General features: G+C 53.6%; 1 protein-coding gene across 2 annotated transcripts in view; it reads right to left on the bottom strand.

The window, feature by feature from the left end:
- The window catches only part of RNF213 (ring finger protein 213), a 413,312-nt gene that overhangs the window by 88,623 nt on the left and 312,135 nt on the right, over positions 1–12,554 (bottom strand). The window lies entirely within an intron of this gene.

The raw sequence follows: 12,554 nt of genomic DNA, 5'->3' as shown, positions 1-12,554 counted from the left end.
CGTTCTGTGACTATGATGTGAGCATGCAGGTCCTGCAATGCCTGACACCACTGAGTGTGCAGCGTTTAATGTATAGCCAAGCAAACTGAGTGATGTACTGTCGCCACCATACGGCCTAGCAGCTGGAGAAACTGACTAACAGACATGTGGGCTGCTGGAGACATGTCATGCAAGAGCTGCTAAGGTCTCTGCCCTGTCCCGAGGTAGGTAGACCCTCTCCTGGACGGTGTCCAGGTGCACTCCAATGAAGCCCAGCTGCATGGCCAGTTGATGATGTGACTTGGGACAGTTGATCAAGAATCCCAAGGCCTCCAGAGTTTCAATCGTAAGGTGCATGGCACTCTGAGCCCCTTGACAAGAGTTACCCTTTATGAGCCAATTGTCGAAGTAGGGAAACACATGAATTCCCTGCCTTCGAAGATGGGCATCGACCACTGCCAGACATTTGGTGAAAATTTGGGGCACAGATGCCAGGCTAAAGAGCAGAACTCGATACTGATAGTGGTGCCCGTTGACCAGAAATCTTAGGTACTACGGATCCGCCTGATAAATTAGGATATGGACGTAAGCGTCTTGTAGATCGAGGGAACAGAGCCAGCACCCCGCCCTGAGGAGGGGGATCCAGGTGCCCAGCGAGACCATTTTGAATTTTTCCATTACCAAGAAGTGGTTTAAAGCTTGCAGGTTCAGAATGGGCCTGAAGCCACCCGTTTTCTTGAGAATCAGGAAATACCTAGAGTAGAATCCCCTGCCTCGTTGGCTGGTCGGAACAGGTTCGACTGCTTGAGTGGAAATGAGAGCAGAGAGCTCTACCCGAAGTATTCCAACGTCCGCTGCTACTTTCCACTGGGGAGACGGAGGGCTAGCAAGGTGGAAGTCGCTGGAAATGCAGCTGGTAACCATGGCGAACGATGGATAGGACCCAGAGGTCTGATGTGATCAAGGTCCATCAATCTGCGAAAAGTTGGAGATGGGTTCCGCGGGGAAGGGTGGCTCATACTCCTTCGCCGCCAGTCAAAATCCCATGGTAGGGTTCCTGTGGCGGAGTCGTAGGCGCCCTAGACTGCCTGTCTGACCTTGGGGACAGGCCTCTGAGCCCTGGACTTTGGTGCTGACGAGGAGTACCTATGAGGCCGATAGAAGGGCCATTTTGGATATTGCCGTGAGGGCTTCCTGGTAGGCTGCATGTCTGAAGTGCTAGCCAACAATTGCTGAAGGGTCTCTTGGTAATCCTTCGGCTGAGCTACTGCCTCCTTAATCCTGTCCCCAAGCAGGTTCTCCCCTGTACAAGGCAAGTCGGCAAGATGGCGAAAGCTCATAGCCAAGCCGTCTGCCGGGCCCCAATGCCCGCGCTGCAGTGGATCTCATGGCTGTCTCGAAGACATCATAAGCTGAGCGGACTTTGTGTTTATCACTCTCCAGGCCCTGCTGGATGATAGCCTGAAAATCCTCCTGGAGGCAGACACTCACTGAACTCCAGGGCCTGCTTCCACAGATTCCGGGAATACTGCCCCATGTAAAGCTGGTAGCAAGTTATGCAGGCATTGAGCATGACGCCCTGAAACCCTCGGCATCCCAACGCATCAAGGGCTTTATGTTCACACCCTGGTGGAGCCAAGGCATGGGTACAAGCCCTCTCAGCCTTTTTTATGGCTGACTCTACCACCACTGACTGGTGGGGGAGTTGATGGCAGTCAAACCCAGTAAATGGCTGGATGAGGTACACCGCATCAGTCTTTCTATTAACCAGTGGCATAGGGATGGGATGCTCCCAAAGGCAGGTTACCAGATCCCTGAAAATGTCATGGACTGGTAGCACCACCACCTCCTTTGGGGCATCCATGAACTGCAGGATCTCAAGCATTGTGTGTCTGCTCTGACAATAATTGGAAGTGCACCGACTCGGCCATAGCTTTGACGAACCCCGCAAAAGAGAGGTCCTCGGAGGAAGATCGCCGTTATTCCTCCGGGGGAGAAGGCAGATCCTCCAATTCCTCCGAGAAGGATATGGATGCCTCACCCTCCCAGGGCTCGTAGGGGGCCTCATCCTCACTGCGGGGGGCAAAAGGCCCATCAGTGTGTGTGGACTAGTCCTCAAAGACACAGAGAGGTACCGGAGGGATCCGATGGTTTTAACGGGATCAGAGATACTGAAGGAATCGGTGGAATCAACCCCAAGGGCCCTAGGACAGCTGGACGTTGAGGTGGCACAGTGTGTCTCTAGCCTGTCATCAAGCCCGATGGCCCTTCCTCCTCAGAGGAATCTCTCACCAGTATGGGGGCCAGTGGCGATGGCAGCGGTGCACTCAGAGGCCATTGAGGGGCTTGGGGCACTGGAGCCAGCTGCGTGGGTAGTATACTGAGCAGCATGTCAAGCCACTCCAGCAAAGCCGCAAGCACCAGTGGAGCAGGCTCTTGTGGCAGAGGTGGTACCTGGGGAACCGGAGGCTCGAGGCCCTGCAGGGTCTGGCCGATCGCCAGTTGCACATATCTAACTTTTCCTCAAAAGCCTGAAAGGATAAAACGGGCTGAGGAGCTGGCAGAATCGGTGCATCCCCCCCTGGCTGAAGGGGAACCGATCCCTCCATAGGTGCCGGTGGAGGCTGCCTGGAGGCTTTGGAGGGAATGGCCTCGTCTGCCCTTGACTGGTTTGTGGGACGCACAGATGTCGATGCCTTCTCAAGGTCTGGTTTGGAAGAAGATGATAGATGCCGGTACTTTTTGGGGGAGGAGAACCCAATGGAGCCAGGGCTGGGGGCTCCTTACCAAGCGGGGTGGAGATTCCTGACACCGAGGACGGCTGTGATTGCTTGGACCCGAAGAGTTTTTCCATTTTGTTGAGATGGACCCGACGGGCCTTAGGTGTCATCTGGGCACAAAAGTCGCAGATGCGGACATCATGGGAAGCCCCCAGGCAGAGGACACAGACCTCGTGGGTTCCATGATGGACATAGACAGAGCACTAGGGGGCACCAGCAGAAGCTGGTTGATGCCATTGGAAAAAAGAATGCGACACACAGTCAATGGTCGGCGGGTTCTGGGGGGAGACATTGATTGACCGCGATGACCCAAAAACTTACCGACCAGAGGCCGAGAAAGGTGAGGGACCCTACGCGACGTATGGAAGGCAAACAAATTCACTTTGGAGTATTAAATATCAGAAAAGAAGTGCGAACTCCAAAACCGCGAGGTGACAGCTCCGCGGAAGAGAGACTGAAGAGGGACACCACGTGGATGCGTGGTTAGCGGCATGCTGGGCATGCTCAGTGTGCCTGTCAAAAGTTTCTAGAAACTTTGACAAAAGTTTTCCATGCCAGGCTCCATGCGATGATATCACCCATGAGTGAGGACTACCATCTTGCTTATCCTTGGAGAATTTAATTTGCAGTCCCTGAGGGGGAATATTCAACCTGACACTGGTGAACTCCTCTTCCTGCTCCCAGCAGAAGTGAGTAGAATGGGGCTGTAAAAATAATTTGTTTGCGCTGTGTAGGCCTGCTTGCCATGCTGCTGCTGGACCCTATTACTCACTCTCAGCAGGACCAAGTACCCTGGCACTACATGCTCAGCCATATGACTTCATTTCCCGTGCCTTGGCTCCACCAGGGTATGAACATAAAGCCCTTGATGCGTTGGGATGCCAGGGCGTCATGCTGCCAGTTACAAACTCCACCTCCCCGCAGCAAACACCCAGCCTACCATCAACCCACTCTGTGGGACAGGCTGCCTTAACATTCTCCCATGCCAGATGACGATTGAAGTAATCTTTACTCACCTTTCTTCCCCTCCCCCCCCAAATCAAAGGAAAGGAAAATACTTCTCTATCAGTCTTCAGGTGCCAGAACAGGGAGCGCAGCAAAGTGGGGAGGAGAGTGAGGAAAGGAAAATTGGTTCTTACCTGTTAATTTTCATTCCTGTAGTACCACGGATCAGTCCAGACTCTTGGGTTTTGCCTCCCCTCCAGCAGATGGAGTTAGAGAAGTTTTGGCGGACTCTGTCATATACCCCCAGGTGCCATCTACAGTTCGTCAGTATTACTCAGTATCAAAGCAAGATGGTTCAAAACCAAATAACTATATACAACTAACACTTTTCCTGAATTGGCTCACTAATCCCAAGTAGGAACAGAACCCATTGAACACTGTGAATAAATCTGATCTGCAGACCCAAAATAAACAAATGCTGAAAAAGAGTGGACTCTCCGTTACCTCTATGTATAAAGCGGGTGGGACTCTGGACTGATCCGTGGTACTACAGGAACAAAAATTAGCAGGTAAGAACCAATTTTCCTTTCCCTGTACGTACCCGGATCAGTCCAGAAAGGTGGATGTACCAAAGCTTCCCTAAAGAGGGTGGGATCAAGACAAACCTGCTCGAAGCACCTGTCTGCCGAAGGATCCAAACACTGGCGCCTGGACGTCGAGGCGATAATGATGAGCAAAAGTATGTAGAGACTTCCAAGTAGCCGCCCTGCAGATTTCCTGAGAAACAGACTGACTCTCCGCCCAAGAAGTAGATTGTGCACGCAAAGAATGGGTCTTCAAACCCTCCGGAACCGACCGGCCACAACAGATATAAGCTGACGCAATGGCCTCCTTCAGCCAGCGAGCAATGGTAGCCTGAGAGGCCTTGTTACCTCTATTTGGATCGCTCCATAGGACAAAGAGATGATCAGAGATGCAAAATTCGTTAGTAACCCTAAGTATTGGAGTAGGTCTCTCTTTACATCAAGACACCTGAGGTCCCCGCCAGGCGCGCGTGCAATGTCTTCAGGAGAAAAGGCAGGAAGCTCCACTGACTGACCGATGTGAAAAAAAGACAACCTTTGGAAGAAAGGATGGCACCGTCTTGAGGGAAACACCTGAGTCAGAAAAGTGGAGAAAGGGCTCCCGACAAGACAAGGCTTGGAGCTCGGACGCTCTCCTAGACGAACAAATAGAGACCAAAAATACTGTCTTAAGAGTGAGGTCTTTAAGCGTGGCCCGCCGGAGAGGTTCGAAAGGCGCTTCGCAAAAGGCTTGAAGCACCAAATTGAGGCTCCAGGACAGACAAGTAGGCCGGACAGGTGGGTTTAAATGTTTGGCCCCTTTAAGGAAGTGAATGACATCCGGATGAGTCGCCACCGCGTAACCATCGATGCGCCCAAGGACAGAACCAAAGGCCGAAACCTGCACCCACAGAGACTTGAAAGACAAACCTTTGGAGAGACCAGACTGCAGGAAGGAAAGGACCTGAGACACTGGAGCAATGTGCGCCTGGGACGCTGGACTCAGCACATGCAATCTCAAACACTCTCCATACGCGGTCAAAAGGGAGAGAGGTAGAGGTCTTCCGTGCCCGCAAGAGAGTGGAGACAACTTCCTCCTACTCTTTCTTTCTCAGATGCCGCTGCTCAAAAGCCAGGCCGCTACACAAAAGCGATCCGCCTGATCGAAAAATACTGGTCCTTGGCGGAGCAGGTTTGGGAGGTGACCGAGGCGAGGAGGACAGTCGGTTGCGAGGTTCACCAAGTCCGCGAACCACCATTCTCTGAGGCCATTCCGGCGCTACGAGAATGACCGGCCCCTTGTGGAGTTCTATCCTTCTAAGTATCTTTCCCACCAGAGGCCAAGGTGGGAACACAGAGAAGAACGTCGTGAGGCCAGGGAAGACCCAGGGCATCCACCCCTTCCAAGCAGTGCTCCCGTCTGCGGCTGAAGAATCTGGGAGCCTTTGTGTTGTTCAGGGTAGCCATCAGGTCGAGGTGAGGAACTCCCCACTTGCACACCAGAAGATTCATTGCCTCGTCGGACAACTCCCACTCTCCAGGGTCTAGGTGTTGCTGGCTGAGGAAGTCCGCTTGCACATTCTCCTTCCCCGCAATGCGGGAAGCTGCCTGACGACTCAGGTGTCTCTCCGCCCAGGAGAGCAGCTTGCTGGCCTCCAGACGATTCCTGTTGCCACCCAGGTGATTGATGTAAGCTACTGTGGTGGTACTGTCAGAGAGGACCCGCACGGTTTTGTGATGGAGCAAGGGCAGGAACGTCTTGAGTGCCAGATGGACAGCTCAGGCTTCCAGACGATTGATGTGCCATTGGGATTGCACAGGAGACCACCGTCCTTGTGTAGACAGGTGCTGACACACCGCTCCCTAGCCGGAGAGGCTGGCAGCCGTCGTCACAACGATCCACTGGGGTGTCTCCAAAGGCACTCCTTTCAAGAGATGGGCGAGTGAAAGCCACCATTGCATGCTGGCAATTGTAGAGTCTGAGAGAGATAGGGGTGTATGGAACTCCTGCGAGACCAGCTTCCAGCGGGACAGCAACGCTTTCTGTAGCGGATGCATATGACCAAAAGCCCAAGGAACCAGATCTATGGTGGAAGCCATGGAGCCCAGGATCTGGAGGTAGGCCCAAGCCATGGGGTACCGAAAGAGATAAGAGGAGATGTACCTGGTTAATGAGCTTGAGCGCCTGGTGCTCGGGCAGAAGGACTTTGCCCACACGGGTGTCGAAACGGGCTCCTAGAAATTCCAGGATCTGGGAGGGCTTGAGGTGACTCTTGGAGAAGTTGACTATCCATCCGAGGGAGGAGAGAAAAGTCACGACCCTGTCGACCGCTGCAGTGCACAGGTTCTCCGACTTGGCCCGGATGAGCCAGTCGTCCAGGTAAGGGTGGACCAGGACTCCCTCCCGACGAAGGGAAGCTGCCACCACTATCATGACCTTGGGGAACGTATGTGGTGCGGTGGCCAGGCCGAACGGAAGCACCTGGAACTGGAAGTGGTGTCCCAGAATGGCGAAGCGGAGATACTTCTAGATAGCTCTAGCTCTTCCTTGTTATCTCCCTTCCCTCAACTCTCTCTCCTTTCCTCGGCTAGTTACTCCCTTACCTTCACCACCGGATTTCAGACTTCTCTCAGGGCAAAGGCACTCCAAGGGCCATCGACCCCCTGCTCGCCCTTATTCTATCAGATGGATGGCATCTAAACAGGACTTAGCACTCCTGAGAGTAGATCATTTCCAAAGTCTGACTGCAGGTTTTACTCTTCTACCATCTCCTGGAGACAAAGAAATACTGAGGGACTGCAGGTGGGACACTAACTTAAGTAGCAAAGTGCCAGAAAGCTTTTCTTCTGTCTCTCAATCTGCTGGTAGGGAGGCAAAACCTATGCATTTGGTATGATCTGGGGTATGAACAGGAACCAAAATTTTGCCTGTGGATCTGGGCTCCTCTTGCACACAGTCCAAGACTCCTTGCACCCAAGCCCACCCACCTCTGAATAAAGACAATTCGGTCACAATCTGAAATCAAATTATTCTGAAGATACAGGGTGGAGCTAAGTCACAAAAAGGAAAATTAGTTTCTTACCTGATAATTTTCGTTCCTGTAGTACCAAGGATCAGTCCAGGACACCTGGGTTGTGACCCCGCACCAGTAGATGGAGACAGACTAAAACTTGTGGGCGGAGCTACATATGCCCCTGTGCCAGTCACAGCCCCTCAGTCATACGTAATGTCAAAGTAGACAAAAAAATAGAACAACCAAACTAAATAACTAACCTTAACAGGGAGCCATTCAAGGACCCCCAACCGGAACAGAACCCCAAAACGAGGGAACGAAGCAATAACCGGAAAAGTTAACAAAGGAATGAGCGGATTCTCCGTGTCTTCAGAACAGCACGGGCGGGATCCTGGACTGATCCTTGGTACTACAGGAACGAAAATTATCAGGTAAGAAACTAATTTTCCTTTCCCTGTACGTACCAGGATCAGTCCAGGACACCTGGGATGTACCAGAGCTAAATTACCGAGGGTGGGAAGCAGAGAGTCCCGCTCGGAGTACCCTCTCTCCAAAACCCCCAGAATTTGCAGCTTGAACATCCAACCGATAGTGTCTAATAAAGGTATGTAGGGACTTCCAGGTAGCTGCCCTACAAATCTCTTGAGGCGACACCTGAGAAGATTCCGCCCAAGACGCAGCATGAGCTCTTGTCGAATGAGCCCTGAGACCGTTCGGGATAGGCTTCCCTCGTAACACGTACGCTGAGCGGATGGCCTCTTTAAGCCACCGTGCGATTGACGTCTTGGAAGCCGGGCCCCCTTTCTTTGGACCCGAGAATAGGACAAAGAGATGATCGGACACCCGGAAAGGGTTAGTGACTTCTAGATAACGGAGGAGGACCCTCCGCACATCCAACTTCCGCAATTCTTTCCATTGCGGGTCCGAGTATTCAGCATCTGCGAAAGCAGGAAGCTCAATAGACTGGTTCAAATGAAACGGTGACACCATTTTTGGCAAAAAAGACGGAACCGTTCGCAGGGAAACTCCCGCATCTGAAATCCGCAAGAATGGCTCCCGACAAGATAAAGCCTGTAATTCCGAGACTCTCCGAGCCGAGGTAATTGCAACCAGGAAAACGGTCTTTAAAGAAAGATCCTTAAGAGTAGACCGTTTTAAGGGTTTGAACGGAGCCGCAGACAAAGTAGAAAGGACCCAATTAAGATTCCAGGAGGGACACGGATGTTGTAGTGGCGGGCGAAGATGCTTAGCCCCCCGAAGAAAACGAGAGACATCCGGATGCAGGGCCAAAGAGGAACCGCGAATCTTACCCCGCAAACAAACAATCACTGCCACCTGTACACGAAGGGTACTACATGAAAGCCCTTTGGCTAGGCCGGCCTGAAGGAAAGCCAGGACATCAGAGACGGAAGCGGAAATGGGATCTAGCCCCCGGCTGACACACCACTCCTCAAAAACTACCCAGACACGTACGTAAGCCAAAGACGTAGACTGCTTTCTGGACCACAGTAACGTGGCTACCACTGCATCTGAATAGCCTTTTCTCTTTAGGCGTTGCCTCTCAAAAGCCATGCCGCGAGACAGAAGTGATCCGCATCCTCCAAACAAACGGGGCCCTGACGAAGGAGCCCCGGAAACCCATGTAGCCGAAGGGGAGCATCCACCGACAGCTGAACGAGATCCGCAAACCAAGGGCGCCGTGGCCACTCCGGTGCTACCATGATCACGTTGGACGGGTGCAACTCTATGCGCCTTAAGATCTTGCCTATCATTGGCCACGGAGGAAATACGTACAGCAACACATTGGTTGGCCAAGGAAGAACCAACGCGTCGACGCCCTCGGCTCCTCGCTCTCGACTGTAAAACCGAGGAGCCTTCGCGTTGTGCCACGTGGCCATCAGGTCCATGTGGGGCAGCCCCCACCGATCGCAAATGAGACGAAAGGCATCTTCCGTCAGCTCCCATTCCCCGGGGTCGAGGTGGTGTCGACTGAGGAAGTCCGCCTGAACATTGTCGACCCCGGCAATGTGAGACGCTGCTATGGAGTTGAGATGGCGCTCTGCCCAGCTCATCAGAAGCTTTGCCTCTTCCGCCACAAGAGGACTTCTTGTCCCCCCTTGGCGATTGATGTATGATACTGTTGTTGCATTGTCCGACAACACACAGACCGCCTTCCCTTGGACCAATGGGAGGAAGGCTTGCAGAGCTAGGCGCACCGCTCTGGTTTCCAGACGGTTGATGGACCACTGCGACTGGATGGAGGACCACCGGCCCTGTACCGACTTGTCTAGACAAACCGCTCCCCAACCGAAGAGACTGGCATCCGTCGTCACCACTGTCCAGTCGGGGACCAAGAGGGACACTCCGCAAGTGAGATGGCCCGGATCGAGCCACCAGTGAAGACTCTCCCGCGCCTGAGTCGTGAGTGGAAGTGGTAGGTGGAATTCTTCTGACACCGGCTTCCATCGGGAGAGCAACGCAAATTGTAATGGTCGTAGATGAGCAAAAGCCCAAGGAACCAACGCCAGTGTGGACGCCATAGATCCCAGAACCGTCAGATAATCGCAAACCAGTGGCAGCTGAAGACTTAATAATCGACGCACTTGACACTGAAGCTTGCATGCACGATCCGTGGACAGAAATACCTTGCCCTGCTTCGTGTCGAATAGAGCTCCCAGGTATTCCAAGGACTGGGTAGGAACAAGCTGACTCTTGTTGAGATTGACAATCCAACCTAAGGTCTGCAACAACTGGAGGACTCTGGCTACCGCCTGACGGCAACGGGTCTCGGACTTGGCCCGAATCAGCCAATCGTCCAAGTAGGGGTGCACCAGGAACCCCTCTCGTCGAAGGTGAGCCGCCACCACTACCATCACCTTTGTAAATGTTCGCGGAGCTGTGGCGAGGCTGAAGGGAAGAGCCCGAAATTGGTAGTGTCTGCCCAAGATGCAAAATCTGAGAAACCTCTGGAAAGACGGCTGAATTCCGACGTGGAGGTACGCCTCTGTGAGGTCTAAGGAGGCCATGAATTCGCCTGGACGAACCGAGGCAATCACTGATCGAATCGTTTCCATCTTGAAGTGTGGAATACGCAGACATTTGTTTACTCCTTTGAGATCCAAAATTGGTCGGGATGTGCCATCCTTCTTCAGCACGATGAAGTAAATGGAATAACGACCTGCGCCTTGCTGATTGGGAGGTACGGGGACGATTGCTCCTAAATCTTCCAGGCGCCGGAGGGTGCTTAGCACTGCCGTCGTCTTTTTTGGGCACTTGCAGGGCGACATCAGGAACTTGTCTGCTGGAGTCCGTGCAAAATCTAACGCGTAACCGTGTCTTATGACGTTGAGGACCCACTGATCGGACGTTATTTTGGCCCATTCCTCGAAAAACAAGGTCAGCCTCGCCCCTACGTTTGGGACGGAGGCCCGCGGCTGCCGTAAGGAATGGACCCGCCGTATCTCATTGAGAGGCTTTAGGCCCCGTGGTGGACGGGGTGCCTCCCTGTCTGCCGTAACGTTTCCCTCGAAAGGACTGTGGCCATGAAGAAGCCCGGGAAGAAGTCGAGTGATAAGATGGACCCGAGGACCTCTGTGGACGAGATCTCTTGTTGCCTCGGAACCGGGATCTGGCCGAATAAGAGGACCGGGCTCTAGACCTGTCTTCTGGGAGTTTAAAAGCCCTGTTCTCTCCAAGAGAAAGCATCAGATCATCCAACTCTTTACCAAATAATAACTTTCCCTTGAAAGGCAGGGCTCCAAGGTGAGCCTTGGAGGATCCATCCGCCGCCCAATTGCGAAGCCAAAGCAAGCGGCGCGCCGAGACAGCAGAAACCATGGATCTAGCCGAAGTACGTAGTAGATCATAAAGAGCATCCGCACCATAAGCAATGGCAGCCTCTAGGCGATCCGCCTGCGTGGCCTCTTCAGGGGAAAGACCTGCATTCGCCTGTAGAACTTGGGCCCAACGCAAACTAGCCCGCATGGCATAGTTGCTACAGATAGCAGCCCGGACTCCCAATGCTGAGACCTCGAAGATCTTCTTGAGCTGCACCTCCAGCTTCCTGTCCTGTATGTCTCTAAGGGCCGTGGCCCCAGTGACCGGAATCGTGGAACGTTTCGTTACCGCTGACACTGCAGAATCTACCTTTGGAAGCCGAAGAAGTTCCAGTGCGTCCTCCGGCAGGGGGTAGAGCTTATCCATAGCTTTGGTTACCTTCAGTCCCAGCTCAGGAGTGTCCCACTCCCGAAACAAAATGTCCGATGCCGAGAAATGGAATGGGAAGGCTACCGCTGGACCAGTGAGTCCCAGCAGGACTGGGTCCATAGTTGCTCCGGGGCGAGAGACTGTCGGTGGGGCTTCAACCCCTAACTCGTTGAGAATTGCTGGGATAAGCGGGGACAGCTCGTCCCTTCGGAAAAGACATACCACCTTCGGGTCGTCCCCATCACCGGCTTGCGAAGGTTTGCCCGGCCCCGTCTGGGCAGAATTGTCCCCCGACGCGCCATCGGCCCCCATCAGGGGCTCGTCGGGCGGATCCACCTCATCTTGTGAGGTGGAGTCGGTATCTGTATCCTGCAGGACACCTCTTGGTGTCCGTTTTCTTGTCGCAGGGTCATCCCGGGATTTTTTCTTCCTCGGAATATCCCTTTTGGCGTGGCCATGCAGCTCCTTGTGCCTGCGGCCCTTGTATTTTAAAACTTTGCGCAGCAGGAGGGCAAAATCCGCCGAAAACGAAGCCTCTGAATCTGAGGTGACCGATTCATCGCCATCCTCATCCGGGGACTCAGCCCCCCCGGTGGAAGCCCCCCCCGAAGTCCGTTGTTGAGGCGACAACGCGGGAGGCACGGCAGAATCCCCTGTAGGTTCCTGCCTGACTTCATGAACCGAAGCCAAGATGGCTGCCGCTCCCGCACTGAGCGGGAAGGAATCAGCTGGTGCGACAGAAGCGGCGGGAGTGCGCGACGGCGACCGCACCGACCGGGAACGGACCCCCTTGCCGATTCTAGACGGTCCCTCCCCGCCTGGAACGCAGGCGGAACAAATCCCCTCACGCGAGAGCCGCGCGCACGCCGAGCCGCAAGCGCGGCAAGTTGTACCCCGAGGCATCCTCACAGTCGCGCGGGAAAACGTGAAGGAAAAATAAAAAATGAAAAATAAAATTCAAACGCCGAAAAAAAACTCCCCTCGCCGAACCGAGGACCTTTCCCCCCCGGCGAAGAAGAAAACGGAGAGCCGGCACAAACAAAAGAAAATTAAAACACACTTTTTTT

This window comes from Rhinatrema bivittatum, chromosome 4 (assembly GCF_901001135.1).
Source record: "Rhinatrema bivittatum chromosome 4, aRhiBiv1.1, whole genome shotgun sequence".
In the NCBI taxonomy this organism is placed as follows: domain Eukaryota; kingdom Metazoa; phylum Chordata; class Amphibia; order Gymnophiona; family Rhinatrematidae; genus Rhinatrema; species Rhinatrema bivittatum.
Note: the sequence above shows the minus strand (reverse complement) of the source record. Positions and strands in the feature narration are given on the sequence as shown.